This window comes from Cuculus canorus, chromosome 3 (assembly GCF_017976375.1).
Source record: "Cuculus canorus isolate bCucCan1 chromosome 3, bCucCan1.pri, whole genome shotgun sequence".
In the NCBI taxonomy this organism is placed as follows: domain Eukaryota; kingdom Metazoa; phylum Chordata; class Aves; order Cuculiformes; family Cuculidae; genus Cuculus; species Cuculus canorus.
This window is the reverse complement of record NC_071403.1, coordinates 96,901,914-96,923,643: the sequence shown is the minus strand read 5'-3', so window position 1 is coordinate 96,923,643 and position 21,730 is coordinate 96,901,914. Positions and strand designations below refer to the sequence as shown.

Here is a 21,730-nt window from a genome sequence, read left to right as displayed (position 1 = left end):
ATTGTGCTCTCTTGGTTCGTGATTGACCCCCAGCTGCAGGTGGTAACTTCCCACTCCTGTTGAAAGTTGATGTTTTAAGGAGCAGAGGACTCTCATCCATACATTTGAATGGTGGACTTGTATGGGACAGGCAGCTGTTGGTGTTCCTGCTGTATGGGTAATTTCTACAATGAGTCAATAACTTCTGTTGTTACTTTACAGAGATGCCCACTCTTGACTATAAATGACAGAAGGAGAAATGTCCCATTTGTAGATAAGAACAATTTCCCTCCAAGAAGATGTTAGGCAATTCTATTTTGTGATATAGAAATTCTTGTGTTTTGTTCACAAAAGTAGTAGTAGGGTGGCAAACTTTTGTTCTTTTTACCCTTGGAGGATTGTAATATTGTCTGTTGTCCACGTGTTTTTGTTTAGTGCAATTCGCTATGAGTTAAGAAGTGGAGAGAAGAAGGTCTGAGTGTCATAAGCTTTGGTGCTCACATCTGTCATGGGTGATTCTTCTTGGGAAGCATTTTGTGTTCCTCATTTAGCCATACAAAAATTTGTCTCCAGTGCCAGTTAATATTAGAGCAGCAGAATAGTGAATTGCAGCCTGACCCGGAGCTCTGGGAAAAGCCTTGAATACCCTGAACTGAGGCTGTGGAACTCTTTGAAGACAAATGAATGTTGGTTTTTGATATTCTGGTGACAAGGAACAGACAGTGCTTCTGAGGAGTTGTACTCTTAAGAGTTGCACTGGTTGGCGCTACCTAAGTGCAGAGGTCTGTATTTTTGAATGGACAACATTGGTGCAAAGTGGGGAAGATCTAAACACCAGAGAAATTGTACAGGATTTCAGTCAGCTGAACAAGACAAATAGGTTCTTGTGGATACTGCATTTTGCAGACTTGCTGTTGATAAGTTTATGAACATACTAAATATCAATCAGTTGTAATTATGTACAGTCAGGCAGTGGAGATTAATTCTGAACTCTTCAAAATGTATTCTGCTGCCCAGCAGCATCTTTTGGGGGCCTTGTTTCAGCTAATGTATTTTTTTAATCTTCTGAGTAAATGTCAGTAGAGGCATCTAGCCATTTTTTCAGTAAGTCACCGATAATCATTATTCTACTTGATAAGCCAAATATGCAGGCTTTTTAAACTCTTAGTATAATATGTATTTTCTGAATCTTTAGCTGTTATTGTGATATTTTCTTGTTGGAAGTGAATAGACCAGAAATGCATGTTGCTTTTTGTGTTATTGTTCTTTAGATAATACTCTCCTTCACTGCCTTGCTTTATACGAAATAATGTTCTTATCTGTCCAGAGGCTACATTTCCTTGCTTAGCTGCAGATTCATCAGGAAGTTTAGTGTCTAGATTGTGTCTGCTGTGACCCCTAGTCTTTTTTTACAAGATCGTTGCCTTCCCAAATGTAATTCCCCAAGGGTAATTCTGATGGTTTCTTTTTTTTTCCTTGTTCCTAGGACTTTGTAACTTTGTGTTATTGCTGTATTAAAACAAATTCCTGTTCAGTTAAACTATATCTAGCAGAAAATACGCTTTTCCATAAAGTAACCTGATTACTTTTTTGCTTACCATTGCTCCCGTTTTCATGTTCTTTGCAGATAACAAGAAGTGATTTCATATTTTCTTTCAGATCCCTGGTAATGGCAATGGACAGCATCTCATCAGTCCCCCAAAATACCAAAGAAAAACTATGAGATGAAGCGGGGTACATGCTGTCATTAGAGATAACACTTATAGGATTTTGAATCTCTAAATTGCACTTCTTGTACTTTGCAGTTTGGCTTTGTGTGAACATACTTACGGCTTTGAATTCTTTCTTTTAAATATCGGGGGGGGGGAAAGTAGTTGTTTTGTTTTTACTAAGTAGCATTTTTCTAGTGAATTGCATTCATACCACTTGTTCTTTTTTGAAGGTAAAGTTTAATGTTGATACTCTTCTGGTCTAGTTCTTGTATGAGATTAAGTACCAGGCAGTTGCACATTTACCATCAACTAATAGTCAAATTTACTGTGTCACAAAGACTTGACTAAAACTATATGAATAGCTCTGAGTTTCCTGTGGGTGGTAGGGTGTTTTATGTGTGTGTGCATGTGCGCACTGCTTACCAATAAGGAATAGAGCAACTGGCCTCTTCTGAGACAGCTGTGTTGCCAATTTCTATACCATTGAAGTAATTTTTTTAAACAGGAGAAAAGAAAAAAGTTCATAAATGGTCAAAAGGAATTTTTCTACAAAGTGTGCCAACAGGGTTGGGTCTGTTTTTCCTCCTCCATTTTATCAGAAGGAAGAAAAGCCTGTTGCTCTAGTACTTTATTAGCCTTTTGCTTTCAAATACTGAGACTTGACAGTATACAGTTTTCATGATTTAGTATAATAGTTGCCTGCGAGTATACTGTTTGAACACACCTCTTGGAGATTAAAAAAGTTAAGACCTTTACTTCTGTACGGATGTTGCACACAGTCTCATTTTATGCATCTCACTCCACTCATTTCTGAAGTGGCTCGAGTAATCTACTTGGCTCAGCGTGGGAAGCCTGTGGAGGCTGGCATAACGGTACCCTCCCACCGAAGCCATCTTTTGATGGTCAGGGGAATACTCTACATTTGTCTGTCTATTGTAGGCTCAGATGAAATTTACTTCTAAAAATACTGCTGGTATTACATTGATCCTGTGCATTGCTGGTTTGAAAACTCGTGTTATTCTAACGATTGCATGCCTTTTCTTACATAAAGGAAAAGTGTACACTCTCTGACTCTTATTGGAGCCTGTGGACAGGCGAATGAGTAGACTTGACTGTGTCCCACTTAAATTTCCTCTGGATTTCTTGAATAGACTGCTTGAAAGAACAGATTTTTTTCCTGTCCGTTTCCTCTCTGCTTTCTCCTTCTGGCTTGCAGCTTAAAATACATCATCCTTTCTGTAGCTTTAAGAGCGAGTGACAGGGAAGTCTCTGCTAGAAGTGTTCTCTGAAGTTGAACAACTTTATGACACCAATCCCACTAACAAAACCCTGTTGATGCGGAGCTTTTTGACGCAATGGTAGGAGGATATCCAACAAGGTTTTACTGATTGAAAAACATGAAAGTTGTGTTTGGGATGTACCTGTGCATCTTGCTGAGTACATTTTTCCTTTGATCTTTTGGATGGACCATGCTGCCTAGAAAACGTTTGATTCCTACCAGGAGAGGCTGTTGGGGAGCCATTGAGGTTTGCCTGTATTATATCTCTACCAGTGGATAAATGCATGCTTCATGTGTCGCTTGATTGAAGAAACTGGCTGTTCTTCCTCAGTTCTGATTTAAGCATTAGAGCCAGGTAAGGGTTTGTTCTTTTTTCTTCAATTTCCAGACATGGTGTGAGGAAATGGAAGGGATGAGAGGACATGTTCGGAATACCCTAGCAGAGAGTGGAGTCTTGAGATGCTTTGATGCTGAGGCAGTAGGCTTTGACTACCTGAGGATGATGAAAACTTTTGTATAATATAGAGATTTTAGCAGGTAGTTACGGGTCATCTATAGGATAATCTTGATTTATTTAATTGATTTTTGATGAGACCTCATTGTGTGAGGCTTGAGTAGAAGTAGCAATGGCCACTGTTTATCAAAACCATAGCTGGCAGTTGTTTATGACAAGGTATTCTCTTTCATTGCAAACATACTTTTAATAAAACAAAGAATTGAGGGCTGTGTGTCCATATGCCATGTTGATGGTTCCTAGCGCAAGAATCAAAACAAGTTATGCTCTTTAAGCACTAGGGAGTCATATACAGTTAGGAGTTCCTGTGCTGCTTAGCTTGCTGTGTTTTCATACACGGTTTTGGGGTTTGCTGCTGATCAGATTTGAAATTCTTTTCTTATGTTTTCAGATGTTGCATAATACTAAAGAGTCAGTCCTTTTTTGGTTGATTGTCCTCTTTTGTATATATTTAGTTCTTATTAAAGAAACATTACTATACAATTACATGGAAGTGTATCTGAAGAAGAGTTGAAAGAGAGGGAAAGACTGACTTTCCATGTTCTTTTCCTCTCATTTAGAGCAAATTGAGATTTATGTGATATTTTACCAGCAGTCTCTCGTTTATCCGGGAAAATTATTTTGAAAGACCAGACCCCGAGAGTATTCTTTTCATTTGGAAGGGGTTGACATCAGCTTTTCAGGTTCAGCCAGTGTGGCTGGTATCTGGGATGTAGAAACACAGCTATACAGGTTGCTGTTGGCAAGAATGTTGTTCATGTGAGTAGTTTCCTTAGCAGGTGATTAACTTCTTCCTTAATGATTTAATTACTTAATCTCAGGAAATCCTTGGGGAAAAAAAGATGTCTGAGAAGTTCTGCAAGAGTGTGGTAATAAAGGAGGGAAGGTATGAAAACTTCTGAAGTTAGATGCAGAGCAGGAGGCACTGGAGCAAGCATTGGCCAGAAATGCTGAAATACAGAGTGAATTTGGGGAGGTGGGACTTGAGTTCTTCTAGTGGTTAGCCCAACAGCAAGTCAGTTTAGCCTGAGTGTACCTGAATTTCTACCTGTGAGATGAATTATAATACGTGCCTCAGAAGTATTGTGAACCTGCTAAATTAATGCTTTTAGTGGAAGATCATAGGATGCTTTGAATAAAGCTTTACAAAGTTCTGCACAGTGTTCTTACTATTAATACCCAGTAGTTTGTATGTGTCTCTTAAGTGATAAGGAAAATACAACGTGCCAGATTTGTGAAGCTGCTCCTTACTGGGAGAGTCGAAAGTACAGATGGAGAAGGGAGGACTGAAATTGAGGTATGGAAGACAAATGCCCATGGACTGTGGGTGTGATTTTGAAATCTTTCACGTTGTTGCCTCATGTCTGCAAATCAACTTTGTAGGTTGCTGATGTTTCTGAGCAGGGTGAGAGGGAAGGGAGTCCTCACCAGTACAGAGTAATGCACAGCAGAGGAAGCTGCTGCTCGAACTCTTTATTTGAAGAAAACATGACAAACCAGGAACTGCTAAAGTCCTTTTCTTAAATAGGAGATACATGCAACCACAAAAGACAAGCACAGAGCTAAGTGACTGGCTGGAGCCTATATTAGAAATCTGAAATTTCAAGAAACAGTCTCTTGGCCTACTTTGTCATTTAGATCACGCTTAAAAAGTGGAAAAAAGCCATGTATGTAACCCTCCAGCAAATAAGAAGTAGTGGCATTTTAAGCTGCACGTCCATAGTAGGGTTGTGCTTTTAAGTGATGCCTTTATTAATTCTACTCAGTGTCCTTGAGATGTAGGAACTCTTCATGGTGCAGGACCGTCTTTGCTGTCCTGTCTGAGCTGTCACCAGCTTCAGAGTGTTTGTCGTGCGAGGGCTCTGCTGCTCCTCCACCACAAGCTTGATGTGGGCTTATAAAAATCTCTTGGTTCATTTGAAGCCAGCTCATAGTTTATGGGAAAGATTCACATTGTCTCAGAAGGCTGGAGCTTCTTGCTGTCTTTCAGTTATTTTAGTTGTTAACAGTGAGGTGTGAACTTCCTGTGAGCAGGTCAGAAGTGAAAGCCCTGCCTTTCTCTTGCTTGGGATACTGTCATGCCCAGAAATGAACAAACTGCTTCCCTCTAACTTTTGTGTTTTGGCCTCCATCGCAAAAAATCCAAAGTCCCCCTTAATCAGAGAAGCAAATCCTCAGATTGACTATTTAAGAACAGGTATGTGATGATCAGGGCATTCTTCTGATGGGCAAGTAGTCCATCCTTAGTTCTGACCAATGAAACATGCTAATTTTAAATGAGCTCTGGCAGGTACGTTCTTAGTTAATTGTAGGGAAGTCTTTGTGGCTAGTAGTTGATTCTGGTAATTAATTCTGCTGTTGAACTAGGGTTCAACAAATGGCTGCACTGTTTTGACTTAAGCAATGCTAACCTGAGGAGATGTGTTGAAACTTCTTTGACCTTTGTTAAAAAGTTAAAGCTCTATTAAACTTTATCCTAGGAGAAGAACACCTGTATGTCTACATTCTGATATTTCCATCCCATGAATAAATGCATGTAGGCAAAGCAGCACTGGGTGGTTGGGACTGCTGTCTAGACCTCTGCTTTTCAAGGGAATCTGCTCCTACAGGCTGTAACATAAGGTGATGTCCATCTCTCTCTGCCTTCAGACTCTTCTGCCCCTGTTCCTCTTTTTGTGCTACTTTGCCAGCACGCTGTTGCAACATTGGTGCCATTTGTCTAAAAGATAAAAGGTCTTTTACTCTAGAAAAGCGAAAGTAGTACAACTAAGTTGGTACTTTTGTATATAAATATTACTGCTATTTAATAATGATAGGAATCCTCCTTTTTGAGCTGAAAACACAAGAAGCACTGTGTTCTGAGAAGCTGTCATGACTCAACTTCAGTCAAGTTTTTTAATAGTCATTAAGAGGTTTATTGTCTGTGAAAACAAACCAAACGTTTTTATCTTGGAAGAATGAGTATCTGATATGACAGTACAGAGCAAAAGCTTATTATGCATATACAACTGAAATAAGTTAACTTGTTTAAACTGTATTGTACACACAGTGCTCCTGCATTTGAAAAAGTTTCATGACTCCATATAACCATATCAACATGTTTCCATAGTTAATTTCCAGCCTACAATTGTATTATCTTTTGTCTAATGGAACATCATCATATTAAGTAAACTAATAACCGTAATGTTAATGTTGCTGATGTTTTATTAGATACTACTTTAAAAAACCCTAACAAATTACAATCCTGCGTTCACTTAACCAGGATGTATTTTAACTCATGAAGCTTTTCTGTGAGGGGAACATTGAGGTTGCATTTAAAAATACTGTATCCATTCTTCAAACTGGACCAGTGCAGGACAGCATGCCATACTGGTGCTTATGCGGATATCAAATACATACCCAGTGCTCTTCAGCACTTCTCTGCAGAGAATAACACATTTTATACCTGTCATATTTATGTATGTCTACATGTATCAAGCAAGCAGAGAAATAATGGCAGTGAGTATTAATGGCTGACGAGGCAATATAATTACTTGGAAGAGAATGGAGAAATAACTGCAAGCCAAGGTAGAACCAAGATAACTTTATTTTAAAATCACTGATAATTAGGCCAAATAAAGTTATTTTTGTTGCATTTGAAAATGCCGCAAAAAGTGGGGGGTATGGCAAATAATGATACGTCTGTTGTCACACTTTGTCACCCCCTTTGTCACAGGGGATTAATTTCCTTTTTGGTGTGGACTTAGTTGAGTAGCGTGAGTGTTAGCACAGAACAGCCCACCTCTGTGTATTACGCAGGGGGAGGGCTTGCTGCATTCAGCAGAGCAGTTTACATTGAAAGGGAGCTGAGGTGATAGTAAAAAAGCTAAAAAAACACTTGAGTCCTAGCAGCACTACTAAGAGAATGGATCCAGTTTTCGGATCCAAAAGCTAAATGTGTCCTGTAGAAGTATAAGCTATTTCTTACCAGTGTATGGTGGCAGAGAATCACTACTGGAATACAGAGTCCAGTTTGTACTTTCCTGCTTTAGGAAAAAATGCTTGAAAAAACCAAACCAAACGAAAAACTAGGAAAAAAACCCCAAACTCGCAGCCCCCCCCCATTCTAGAGAGTTGAGAGGTTAATTACAATTGGAAAACCTGTTTTACCGATGGAAAATGTTTTATAAGTACAAAGCCTAGCATGCTTATTTTAAGTGAAATGCTTGAGTTGTATTTTGCAAGTATCTGTAAAAGAGAGAAAGTAAAAAGCTCTTCAGTTTAGTAGGAGGAGGTGTAATGAGATTGAGTAGCTGAAAGTTGAAACCTGATCAATCGGAGCTAGTTGTAACACAAATTATTAAATAGGATAAATTACTCACTGAAACAACTCTCTTTGGATGTGATGGATTCTTGATCACTTGCTTGTGAGTTAGAAGTATGTTTTTAGCAAAGGAGATGATTGCTATGTAGATCTGTGGTGCCCCTGGGGTGAAAGGTCAGACAGATGATCAAGGGAGTCTGTTCTGCTTTCTAGGTCTGTGAGAGATGGCTGGAGACCACTGGATGCTGTGAAAATTATGTACCAGCCAAGTTTGGTGTTTGTGCTCATTTTTATTGCCAATACCATATCTAGTAGGCTGGTGAGGTTTTCAGTTTTGTTGTTTCTTGTCTGTCTTTGACATACCTGCTGGGTTTTAGTTTGTGACTCAAAAAGGAGAAAACAGACCTGCCCTATCCATCCATGTGAAGAGCATCTCTATTTGGAGCAGGCAGAGTTCAGGGAGGAGGGTGGGATGAGGCTTTCGTGTGGTACTTTCAGTAGTTTGGGTTTGCTTTTTGTTTTGTTTGTGTTAGAAAGATGAAAGTAGTAAGACATGAAATTTTGCGTCTATACATGTATTCTGCTGGAATAAGGAGTGGTACAAGGAGAATAGAGTAACATGAACTTGTGATCAAGGGTTTTTAAAAGGTGAATTTGCATGGATCGTGGAAAATGAAAAGCTAGAGACCCTCCATTGTTTTCCAAATTCATTCGATATCAGTAGCAACTGGATTTTTTTTTTTCCTGGAGACTGTTTTTTTTTTTTTTACCCATATACAATAGTTTCTCTTAATCTAATTTCAAATACAAGCATGCTTTCATTGCCATGTCAAACTTCTGGCAAACTTTGTGTAGCAAGTATTTCCACAGAGAGATGGAGATGACACAAGTTCAGTTTCCTGCCTGCGTCTGGATTTGCCTCTTCAGGTCAGAGCAAGGGACACAAGGTAGAACTGTGCAACACTGCTGCACTTGGGCAGTGGACCTAAGTTGGAAATTTGATATTATTTGCAGGAGTAACAATAAAATTCATATGTGCAGTTTAATGTCTTAAAAGGAAATGAATTGCGCTTCTACCCACAGTGGCGTTGCTTGTATAGAGGTCTCTCTAAATTGTATTGGTGGGGAGAACTTTCGTGGAGAATGAAGTGTTTCAAAGAAAATTCGGTATACTTATTGATTTTGCTATGTTAAGTCTGAGCTCTGTGAGGATGGCAGAGAAGATACCATTGCCTTCACTCCTGAAACGTATTGAGCGTGAATTATTTATGGTGCTTCGTTGCAAATGGAGTGTTCTGTAGTATATTTGTAAATAATGAATTCTTTATGACAGGACGTCTGTGTCTGTGCATCCTGTGTCACAAAACTGGCTTTCTAAATACACTTCATGTTAAGATATCTGTCCCTTTTCTCAGACTGCCCTGTAATCAAGTACTTATGTATTCCTGCTGTTTCTATTATCCATTTTGACTCAGTCATAAATTATATATGGAGACATACAAATGTAAAAGTTTGTGCCATTTGTTGTGAGTCAGTGTGGTATTAAGTTAATTTTATAATAAGTGGATATCTGTATATGTTAGCATTCTGATTTTTGCACGGTGTAAACCCAAGCTAGTGGAAGACTACGTATGTGCCATATAAATTAAATTTGTTTCTTTTAACTTTGCTGAACAGTATGTGTTTTTGTAGGATGGTACATTTTTTTTTTTTTAATTAAGAGCTAGTTTCTGGTTATGCCACTGGTTTGTAGAGGTAACAGGAATGCTAAGTGCAGTGTGCAGTTTAGAATGGCTATATACAAGATGGGGGATGATTGCTCATTTGGGCCAGTACATGACTTTGAGACTAACCTCTTTTCTTGCTTGTCTGTGCAGTTGGAGTAGGTCTCACTTGAAGGCTTGGTTTGTTTAGGAGCCTCCTACCGTGCTTTCCCTGATAGGACACTAGTGAAACCTCTTCAGCTCGTTAGGATAGTCAGTGGCAACAAGTGAGTGTAAACTGCACACCCTCTGCAAAATACTGACACCATCATTCAAGTGTCCCGCCTAGTTACTTCTTGCCACGGGGTTGTGAAAGAAGGCTACTTTACCTGCTGCTGCCTGCAATCTCCTGCAGGAGCATGGATGGCATTTTGGTGGCACAGGAGAAGGTGCCACATTGGAGGACTGCAGATTTGTGGACCGCCAGTGGGTGGCTGAAGGGGTCAGCCTTACATGTACTGAGGGACTGAAAGGATCCAAGTTGGAAAAATAGTTTTTCACAAGGGAAAGGTTAGTTTGCCCCTCAGCCTGTTTCAGTAACCTGTTTTTCCATGTGGTCCATGGCTTCATCCATGTGCTCAGTGAGAGGGCAGTTAGCTGGGATCAAGGCTGCGAGCTCTGTGGAGCAGATTGGCAGTGGAGCTTCCAGCAGAGTCGGAGGGTGGCTGGCCCATTGCTGCCTAGCATGGTCCAGAGGCATGTTTGAAGTGACGGCAGAAAGAGCAGCACCGTTACCATCTTAGCCGTGCTTGCTGAGCCAATGTGATACACTGATTACAGAGCCACATAGATGAGAAGGATGCCAAGAGAGAAAAAGGCTTTTATTTTCGTATGCTAAAAAACCCAAAGAAATGCTGTATTTCCCTTCTGCAAAGAGGATGGGTCTTCCATTAAACTACCTGTTCCAGCCTATTCCCTTGCTATCCTCCCCTCTGCCCCTAATCATCTCCCTCTCTCCTCTCAAATTACTTCCAGGAACTTGTTACCAGTTACCAATTGTCAGTCCCTCAGTTTTGCAGCTACTCTTCTAGTAAGCCTTCTTAAATCCCTCAGAAAGAGAAAGAAGTTAATGCTGGATGCCCGACTGCCCTGTGTGGCTGCCACTGTTGCCTAGCAGCCAGTGGGAGGAGTGGCTCTCCCTCCTGAATCATCTACTGAGAGAAATGAGAAGACAGTTATTACTGGTTAGGTTCATTAACATATTTCTTTTTTTTTTTGTCTCTCACGCATGCACGTACACACTTACCTGCTTTCTGCTCAGCAGTTTCTCGCAAGCTGTGAAATGGAGTTTTGTGCATTCAAGTGACCCTCGATGCTCACAGGCTTATGTCAAATAACACAGTAACTGTCATGAGTGACAGTAAGATCTTAGTCCTCACCATCATAAATGTACTGCATACATGTGTTACTGTTTCTTGAAAGAGTAGGGTTGGTTAGACACTTCAGCTGACAAGGTCATGGTTTTGTATACTGGCCTCTTACTTAAGATTTCCATTTTTAGTTGCACGGTGCTTGGTGCTTCTCACCACTTTTCCTCACAGTCTCTGACAGAGTAGCTCTGCTCAGTCTTCATGTGGTAGTGGGAGGTGTCTCCAGCTTGCAGCTAAAAGTTGTGACCTCTTCTGTTACCAGGACTGGTAAAAAAGGACACCTGTCCCTGCCTTGGCTATGTTGGTTCGGGGTTGTGAGAACTTGGAGGGAGGGTGGGATCTTAACTGGGGAAGTCTGGGTGTGCTGGGTTACTCTGAGTCCCAGGGAACAAAACACTCCAAAACCACAGTGAGTGGCTGAGGATGATGGTGTTTGTTAAACTGATGCAGCAACTTCAGTGCACATCAGGGATTTGAGGCATGGGTCTTCGAAAGAGGGTGGGTACCAGGATGTGATTTGTAGAATTTCAGCCTATTTCCAGAGGGATTTCTGTAAACGTGGTCTGGAAGAGAAAGGATTAAGAATGCCTCTGACCCTTGGTATATTCAGTTAACTGAATTACTTTCTTATCTTTCTGTGGTTGTAGGTGCCAATATAATGTAGTGTTTTGAAGCAATGACTGTCCTCAAAGTGATGAGCTGTGGAGTGCCCAGTGCAGTGGGATCCTTCCTTGCTTTTTTCTCCTCTAATCATGTTTATTTGTGATGGACACCTCTAATTTCAGTGGAAGTGAATGATACAAACAGAGAAGCTGCTGGCTGTAGCAGTCAGCCAGTTTCATGTGTTGTTATACTTTGCATTTTAAGGCAGATTCCTAGACAGCTGTGAATCTAGAGTTGGAAGAATGAGCACATGATTTATATAAAGAAATATAGCGGGTAGTGCTTGGATTTTCTTTTTAAAAGGCTAATTGTGTTAATTTGCTGAAGACACAATTATCTCAATGGGATTGATTTGTTTAATTAACTCGGGATGCCTGCAGGTTAAATAGTGAGTATAAATAGAAGGACAGTGGGGAATGCATCACTAATGTTTGTATTGCAGAAGGATTGACTCATATGTAAATGAAGTGCTGCAAGCCTGCCAGGCTAACCTAGTTCTGGGGTGGTTTCTAGATACAAATATCTCTCATGCTGTCATGCATAACATGGGGCTCGTATACTCAGAAGTAAGTTGAAGAGTGTATACCGTAGTATTAGTGGCAAAAATACCTTGCTCCTTTTGTAAATACGTTGCTTATGAGCAGTGTGGACACTGCAATGTGTAGAGTCTGAAGGATGTGGTTTGTGCTGGACCACTGTGATGGCACTGCCCTAATGCCTAATGCAACCCAGCATCATCTTTATTGTGCGGGCCCTCTTGTAAGAAATTGGTGCAAACATTGCTTCTGAACACAGAGCACAACTACGCTGTCCCTTAGGCTGAAGTCTCATAACAAAACTTTTATATGTTCCCTTGTTCCCAACTTCTTTGCTTTAGTGTGTGGGCATACCATTATGCACTTCTGCAGGGGGTTAGGTGGCTAATGGACCAGTTCTGCCACTATGTTTATGTCTTTTGCCTACTGTTTGGGAGGGCAGTACCTGATACATGTCCTTTGTCCTGAGACTGACAATCATGTTGAACTCCCAAAGGGGAATCTGTGAGCAATTTTTGTTAGTGTTTGGTCCTGTACCATGAAAATCTTAGATCCTGCAAATACAGCAAGGAAAGGCAGGTGTTTCTTAGGTTCCCCTCGTTGTCATGAGCTATAGCTATAGCTCATTGTTATGAGCTATATAAAACTGCAATATCATCATAGCTTTTGACCAAAATATTTTGCAAACTGAGCACTGCGTAGAAAGAAAATAAAAAAGAACAACAGAGCACTGCCACAGAACCAAACCAACTAAACAAACACATTTCCTTTTAGCGACTTTTAAGTGTATTGCTGTTTCAAAGATGCCCTTGCTTCTGTATGAGGGGAGTGTGTAGGAGCACTGCGGTCTTTCACAATTCTTTTTTTTTTTTTTTTTTTACATCCTTGACAATTTATTCATCTCCCCTTAGTGTGATTACTTCAGACTTCTCCCTCCTTTCTGTCAGAAATCTGTCTTTGTTCCAAATTATTCTTGTCCCCATTTTCTGAGCCTTTTACTACATCTGCTATCTCAAGAAGAGATCAGATGATAAGAGCTGAACACAGCACTCTGATGGAGAACATGCTTCTGATTTATGCTGTGGCATAACAGTGTTGTCAGTCTTATCCTTTAGATAATCATGTGAATGCTTTCATCTTTAAAATGGAAAAAAAATATTTTTCAGTTGTATCTTTGCATATCTAGTAGACTTTTTCATTTAGACTTGATTCAGCCTTGGCTCAAATATTGAGTTACTCCAGAACTGTTAAGCCCAACAATGAGTTTTGAGTGCTTCACATTTTTCATTTAAATGCATTTAGCTTTTTATTGATCTGCAGTGGATTTAATTTGCCCCTTGGCCTGGCCTTGCGTGGTTCATCTGCAATTCTTTGCAGTCTTTTCTGGTTTTGACCAACCATAAATAACTTTGTCATCTGTGGATTTTAGCTGTTCAGGTTTTTGGGTGGATGGGAGAGGAGCTGTTGCCTTCATGTCTTTCCAGTTCATTCAAGAATACATGAAACATTGCTATCCCCAGTGCAGAGCTGAGGACATCCCTCCCTGATCTTTTTTCTGGCTTTATTGAAAGCTGTTTCTTTTGGTTTTATGTATTTTCTGTGTCTCTCTGCTACTTTCTAATCTGCATAAATGCTCTCCCTCGATTTTCTTAGTAGTCTAACAGGATTTTTTCAAACGTTGTTTGCAATTCCGATTCCTAGCCTTAGAAAATGCGTACTTATATTGACAAGCCAAAAAGACTCATGAACAGTGAAAAGTATGGAAGTGTGTATCTGTTGGAGAAACTAGGCTTGGAAAATTCTATACTGCTGGAAATATTTGAATTATGTGCGTTAAGTCTGTAGCTCTTCCACCTTCAGGTCACTATTATTCCAGCCTGTGTTTGCATTGCTCGTTGTTATATCCTAATCCTTCATTTAGGATCAGTCTGTTTTGAATGCAGAGAAATTTTTCTGTCTTTCACACTATTTCCAGTGACAATAATTGTCCTGCCTTGTTATTTGTCTGCCTGAAGGAGAGTTGTCCTTTGGGTTTATTGAGGGGTTTTGGTTCTTAGTAGCAGATCTCTCAGCCTTTCCACCCCTGCCTTCTGTGAAGAAGATTCTCTTTCTGTACATGTCACTTGAAGCCAGGACATCTGTATATGTTTTAGACAACTTCTGAAAATATTGGAGCCGTGGAATAAATGTCATATTACTTCTGTCTAGCCATCAGTCTACTGAGTGCTCTTACTCTGTTGTCTCAAGATAGACTTTAACCCTTCTGGTGTTTAAAACAGATGCTGTTTTACCCTAGCTTGTAGATGTATTTCTCTCCTGTCTTTAAAGTAGCATTTACCAGGCCTTAGACTGGAAATAAGTTTACCAAGCATTGCTGTTTTATCTTTTACAAGTAAATACTGTGAAGGCAAGTGGTGAGGAGCCTTTGTAATTCACAGCAGTGATCTCCCAACATCTGTGGCTGTTGGGAGGGGTTTGATTCCCCTTTATCCGTTCTGCTCGCGTTAGTGTATTATGGCAGTATTTGAGGATGATTTGAGATCTGTTGAAGGATGCATTACAAAGAAACTTTCTGAAAGTTTCTTTGAAGCTCAGGAGTTAAGGAATAGCAGCTTTTCTTCCCAAGATGCAATTTCTGACCCAGTTATGTAGATTTCAGTTAGAGGCCTTCATTGATGTAAACAAATTTTGGTTCTGCCTTGAAACCACTGTGGGAAAATGTCTTTGTACAGTGTTTGGGTTTTGTTTGTCTTTTAATCTTCTACAGTATTGAAATATTAAATAACTTAATACTACTGCAAGAGCTTATTCTCTCAGTCCATGGCTTTCCCTGAGAAGAAATGAATATATCTCCTCAGAGGCACTTTAAAAATGATGCTACACAGATGTGCAGGGATGTACACACACCCAAACAGCACCGCGGGTTCAACTTCAAAAGCCTGGGGTAGTCGAGGGGCTAAGATTGTGGAGGAGTCTAGTAGGCTCATCCGACTGCAGACTAACACTGAGTATTTAACTTCAGAAATCATGAAGTACCATGCTTGTGCAGTGTACTTACTTTGTGTTCAAAAGTGTTCTCAGACATACTCCAAATATATTTTTCCAGTGCATAATATTTCTAAATTACAAATCCCTCACACAGTAAAGATGCAGCATGCTTCTCTACAAAATTACCAGAAAGTTTCTTCCAGAATCCACAGGATGGTTACCTAGAGCAATTCTAGGCATTTTGTTCCTGTATATTATGTTGAATCAAGAAAACACATCACTCTGATTGGTGCCTTTAATGGCCTTGCAGATTTCTTAAAGATAGGTTCATCAATTTGTGCAATACATTATAGTACAGTTTTTGCAGTAGATTAGCATATGACGGGTAAGGAAAACCGATTATGAAAGGCACCTTAGGCACTTCAGGAAAAAGTTAAATTTAGAGTGGAAACTGCTATTTATCTTGGAGTGGACCTTTACAGGAGTGCAAACTAAGTAATACAATTAGATGGAGAAGCAGGTTGTATGTGCTGCAAGGACTACTTGGAACGAGGCAGTACCAGTATGACAAATAGCAAAGGGACCTGGAGACCGACTAAGGAGTACGTTGCTTCAAATTCTGAGTTTATTTTTAAAAAATTGTCCAGGATGATGATGTGAAACTCTCAAGACCCATCAGGAATGTGAATGAAAAACTAGAAAAGACCTCGGGTAGAGAACAAGGAGAAGGTTCAAGCAAAATGCTTTTGGTTTTTACTATAACAAAGGATAAATGTTGCTGCTCTTGAAGTAAGCCATGCAAACTCCCAACTGTGTTTTTGCCACAGAAATGCTTATTTTCCTGTGTGGTATTTTAGATAGCCACATCTTCAAGCAAAATTGGATTTGACTTGCTTTTGGTTTTATATTATTGACGTTGATTTACCTGGTTATTGGATACATTCTTGTCATGTGGGCCATCTAAGATGCCACCAAGGGATGGTATCTTTGAAGGATAATTTCTACGTGGGCCTGAAAATAGCACGTTCTGGGAAACATGTTTCTTCATATTATTTTATAAGATTTAAGTATCTTTTTTTTTTTCTTTTTCCTTCTGTTGCCCTCACTGAAGTGCAGAAAATACATTGACTGAAAGGCTGACTTTCAAATTAAATTTGTGCATGTTTTAAATAACTTTTCACATAGAGTCTCTTGAGCTCTTTATCCCTGTATTTGCAGAAATGTCAGTGAAATTTATCTTGGTCCAAGATTTTTAACAAGGCAAAAATCTCAAAAATGTATGCCTTCATTCCCTTCACGCTCTTTTTTTTTTTTTTTTTTTCTCCTTCCAGTTCTACACCAAATTTTGCTGCTTCTCCCTTCTCTTGGGTGCTTTTTCCTAGTGCTATTTGCCCAGATGAGTTTAGGGTTGGAATACACAGGTACGTCTGCTTCCATTGACTAGCTGTTACATATGTAAGCATATAAACCAACTTGTTTACCATGGCTGGTTTGTAGAGACTGGGGCATCTTCTTAGCACTACATAATATTCTGTGTAAGGGGAGATTGTTGCAGTTACGAATAACTAGTTCATAAAGTAGGACGAAGCTGTTTTTACAGGAAAACTTGCTCTCTTTTGCATGTTTCTTTTGAGTGATGAGTGAAGGAAAAAAAAATCATGATTTTTTGCTCTTAATTCTGTGAATTCTTGTTCAGAAAAAATGCGAATAGAATTTACAAGATTATAGCAAGATTATGCAATGGCCCTATATCTGTGAGCAGTTCAGGGAAAAAAGTCACTGTTACTTGTACTGTCACTTAAATATGATATGAGAGAGGGACACTTCCCTCCCCTGCTTCCTGCCTCCTTTTATGTTCTTTGCAGTGTGAAATATACTAACATCTATTTGAAAGTTATTTTTGTCACCTAGGCCTTCTCCTTCACATCTACCTCAGAAGCAATGAATGCATCTTGGTGTCCTGTGTTTATTTAATCTAAGGAAGAGCAGAACTTGTTCAGATGACTGCAAAAGCAGGGACAATTGTTTGCTTGAGAAGACGATGGCATGCATTTATCTCATCTTTAAGGTGTTTTGTAAACACTTTTTCCCAGGTCCAGAAGATAATAGTTGGTAGATGCAAATCCTGTGAATGATCCTTGTGCACGACAATGGAAGGGAAAGAAAATGGATGGTGGTCCTTGACTTATGCAGAGGCAAATAAACAAAATGGATGGATACAATAGAGTAGAAATTCTTTGTTTGGCCCTCCCCTCCCTCAGCTCTTCACCACTTCTGGTTTTGCATAGATGATAGAACTGTTGTTTTTGAGTGTTAAATAATATACATACTTATATAAGAACAAGCTCTATCCCTTTTTTGTGGGAGTGGTACTGTATGTTAGGATTTTTTTCAGACACACGACAGCAGCCTTAAGGGCTGCTGAGATCCTCACAAAATTTCTCCTTTACAGTGCCATCCAGTAGAAAAGGCCAGCTTGTGTATGGTGTAGGAGGCGCAGCTTGGGCATTTCCTACATATGCCGTTCAGCTTTTGCTACCAGGATGGTCTAATAGCACACGCAGCACTTTGGTACGTTCAGTGGGTATTCTAATTTAGGAGGTTCTTATGGGCGGTTTGGTGTGGGTGGGCAGCTCTGTGTCTTTTGGGGGGGGGGGTGTTCAGCTGGGTGGGTTTTGTGTAGTTTAGTGTTAAATACAGTTCCAGAGGTGGCTCTCTTGCGGTTCTCCAGCATAACAGCAGAAAAGTGTTGGCTCTTGGTTTGCCTTGCAGAAGGTTTACCCTCCTGTGTGTTTTGTACCATTACGCCTGCCTCATCACAGACTGCTTTCTTGTAAACTGGTCTCCATTAGCAATGTTTTGTAGCCTATCTACAAACCAAATGATGTCTGGTCCCCATAAAGCTGATACTGGTTATTTATAATGTGTTTAACTGAACTTATTGCTGTTGCAGTTTATGATAGAAAATGTAAAAGATGGCAGTATCGGTAATGGGACATTCTGAGTTGTCCTAAGTTTAGCCTCTGACCAGATCAAGTTATGTCAGTAGGCTCCTGACTTTGTTAGGTCCCCTTGCAACTTTTCATTAGGGCTCAGCAGGAACTGAATTTCAGTGTCCTGAGTCACCTTCTTTTCTGGAAAATTCTTCTTCTTTTTTTTTTTTTTTTTTCCCCAGCTCTCTTTTTTTTCTATGGACTGTTTGGGAAACCTGGAGAGATGATCCAATCAAGTTGGCGGTGTTGTCAGTTGCACAAACAGTTGTCAAGTGGGACAACTTTGGAGGGTGATAATGAAGGCATTGGTCTGAAGTCCTTTTTAAATAATTTGCCCAGTGCAAAATGCTTTTTACAGCCTTGATGCGCAATGATTGCATCTTAAAGAAATACATATACCTGCATTTCTTGCTTTTCTATTGATTAATAGAGGCCTACTGCATTTAGAGATACAGGATTGATTCCTGGATCTCCTTGCTGTTAAGAGAAAAATACAACTGAAACTACCCATAGTCAGATGGGTTGCAGAAAGTAACATACATCACTTACTCCAAGTGAATTGCCTGCTAGCATATGAGTGTCTGTATACAGACAGATCTCTCCTGTTCTGCTAACAGCTGTTGATAGGCATTTTCTATGATATTAGAAACTGCTTCAAAACTTTCTGCCAAACAGAAACCCAAAATGTTCTTCTTGTGGGTATTTCTTTCCTAAGTGAACTGACAAGCCAGAGAGAAGAGCTTCTGGGAGAGCATGTGAGTGCTTGATACAACCTCATGAATTTGAGAAGATGGAAAATTTTTTATCTGGCACAATTTGGAAAAGTGGTGTTACACCAGACAAAGTTTATTTTGCTTCCATTTTAAAAATTAAATGAAAAAATACTGTAAGAATTCTCCCCGTGATTTTTACATTTTTGAGTAAAAGCATAGCAACTTGGACAGGGCTATTAGCTGGCTGGTGGAAGCTTAGCCTATATGAGGCCATCCTTGTAGGGAAGGGTTGGGGGAAATAATATGGTGCAAGTTGATGTGACCCCTTTTACTGAACAAGCAGTTGTGATGTTTATTACTGTAGTTCGCCATTTGCGGTTGTAAATTATAAATTGAGAGGAAGGAGGATGTGGGTGGTGTGACTCCAACCTGTGCTGTTGGCATCTGAGAAGTGTATGGTGATGCCTGTGGGGGACTGCACCTTAACCCTGTCATCAGATTGAATGGTGTAAAATTTGTGGGGCTTGCTGCTCAAATACGGAAGGTCAGTCCTTGGTGAACCTGCCCTGGTTTCAGAGAGAAGTTTCGGCCATCATTGGGAGACGTTTAATTGCAAGTCGCCTGCTGGTGTATGCTAGATTCTCCAACGTGCACTTTTCCCCTCGTCTTCTCCACTTCTCTTATTCACCTCCCATATGCTGCTCTGGCTACATATCATGCAAAGGGGCCTGCCTGGGCAGACCCCAGCGTTGCCTCTTCGGGGCTCTTTTTCAGTCTGTCTGAAATCAGTGAATGTGGACTTGATCAGCAAAAAAGACAGATTTCTGTCTCTAGCAGTCAATTTTTGGTTTTGAGGGTGAAAAGAATGGCTTCAACTGTTTTTTTTTTTAATGCAATGTATATTTAAATTGTTACAAAAATGGTATGTTAGGAAAAGAGTTTAGATACAGAAAAAAAGAGCTGTTTTAGATAGTTCTTTGAGGTAAATGTACTTGTCACAGAATTTATTGAGTCGTGTGGTCTTTCTGAATTCATTTGACATCATCATTATTCACTTCTGCTATTTGTTTCCTGTTTCATTATATAAGTTAGCAAACCACTCTAGGGTTACCTTTACATTTATTTGTATTAGAAATTGCACCATGAAAAATGTTCTCATTGGGTTGCTTGCTGCTGAGCCAAGAGCTCTAAATAAAGCAGTTTCTAATTGAAATACAGGAGAACCACAGAACCATTACAATTAATGTACACTATAGTTTTTCTTTTTCTCCCTCTTTTTTTTTTTTTTGCCACATATCATTTTAATAAAGTGAACCAAGTTTCTCTTCCTCCTAGTTACAGTTCACTTGAAAAAGTCATTACTTGCTGAACCAAGTGCTCCAGACCTTTCTCTTGTATTTATTGTCTTCTGTATATATGCCTGCCTGTGATGCTGTTGATGTTTCTATGTGCTTTTCTGGGTAAATGCATAGTGCTAAGAAGAATACCCAAGGCTGCTTTTTTTTTTGTCTTTTTTTCTTTAGTTACAGAATTCACTTACAGAGAATAAATAATAGTTAGATAGCACTATGGAAAATTTATTTTGTGGGAAAGCATCCATGTGAGTATTTTGTGATCTGCAGGCAGGTGTTACTTGAGGAATGGTTTGCTGTTTTTGATTGGAAGGGTGGACACATTTTGCCACTCTTGTTTTAATGGAATACCCCATCTGCCATCTAGCCAAATCTCTTTCCAAAAATTAAAAGTTTTGTGCCAAATGCAACATCAAATGGAGAGAAGTGAGGTGTGGTGTTTTCTTCGGTACACCGTAAATGTTAAAACCCAGTGTGTCTGAGATGGGTAAATGCAGATCTTTTTGTGCATCTGTCTCTTTGCTTATTATAAAACAGCAAATGTGTGTAATTGGAGTTGGTTGTTAATGCGGAAACATGCAGGCAAGTATTCTTTTTATTTGTAAATGGCTGTTTTGTTGGGGTTTTAGGTAACTAATTCAATATTATCTGCTTTATTGATAGATTTCTCATCACTAGCTATCTGTGTTGGATTCCTGGAGAAATGTTATTTTTGCCCTTTTGGCAAAGGCTGGTACTATGGCACTAAATTTTTTTTCTTCCAATGTTGAGATGCAGCGAGTATGTCATCCATTCCTAAGATTGAGAATTCATATACGCATGTGCTTTGCTCTAATAATCTCTGGTTGTAATTTTTAATTTTTTTATTCTGTTTGGTGTGGTACTTTTTTGTTCAAATACAGCAGTCATGACTCATCTGGCAAGCTATTTGATTCGCACAGATGATTTTTCACTTTTTTTTAAAGCGTCTGGGAGGAGGGGGAGAACTCTTTTCTTACTACTTCACCAGATATAGGAATAGAAGCTATGAGGACTTTTCCTTCCCCCTGCGCATTAGAAATAAAGCAGATGCTGATAATCCTGTGAGGCCAGAACTGGCTACTGTGGTGGCCTTTTAGGCATGGGAATGGAGTCAAAACCCAAAACTGTGTCAGGATTTGCCATCTTACCTCTAAAGCCTTATCAGTTTAGGACTTTCCAAAAGACATGAGCCCACTGGAAATGGTGACATTATTAAGTCCAGAGCAAGTTCCTTCTGAAACCAGTATTCAGGAGAACGATGTTTCCATTTGAGGATGCAGCTAAAATGGAAATGGAAATGAGCCTACCGTCTTGCTAAAGATTTGATTTTTATTGAGTATCATATTGTTGTTAAGAGCCTGCAAGAAGCTGAAAAATAGAAGTGGGATCTGGAAGAAGTATGACTCCAGGCATAGGACGCCAAAACGTGCCAGTGTCTGCTTGTGAGAAAGATTTATACCTTGGACAGCAGACCACTAAAGTCATGTCCACAGTTATGCTACAGTTTTTTTTTCTCCTAGGTTGAATGGACTGTGTAACCCTTT

The 21,730-nt window shown here is 39.7% G+C and overlaps 1 protein-coding gene across 9 annotated transcripts in view; it reads left to right on the top strand.

The window, feature by feature from the left end:
* TRERF1 (transcriptional regulating factor 1) overlaps positions 1-21,730 on the top strand; it is a 101,329-nt gene that overhangs the window by 35,877 nt on the left and 43,722 nt on the right. For 2 of the 9 annotated variants that reach the window (XM_009559459.2, XM_054061065.1), the window contains exon 1: positions 17,434-17,678. The exons of the other annotated variants lie outside the window; for them this stretch is intronic. The gene's annotated coding sequence lies outside the window, so the exon portion shown is untranslated. Of the gene's footprint in view, positions 1-17,433; positions 17,679-21,730 lie in introns of those variants that run through there. 9 annotated transcript variants of the gene reach the window in all.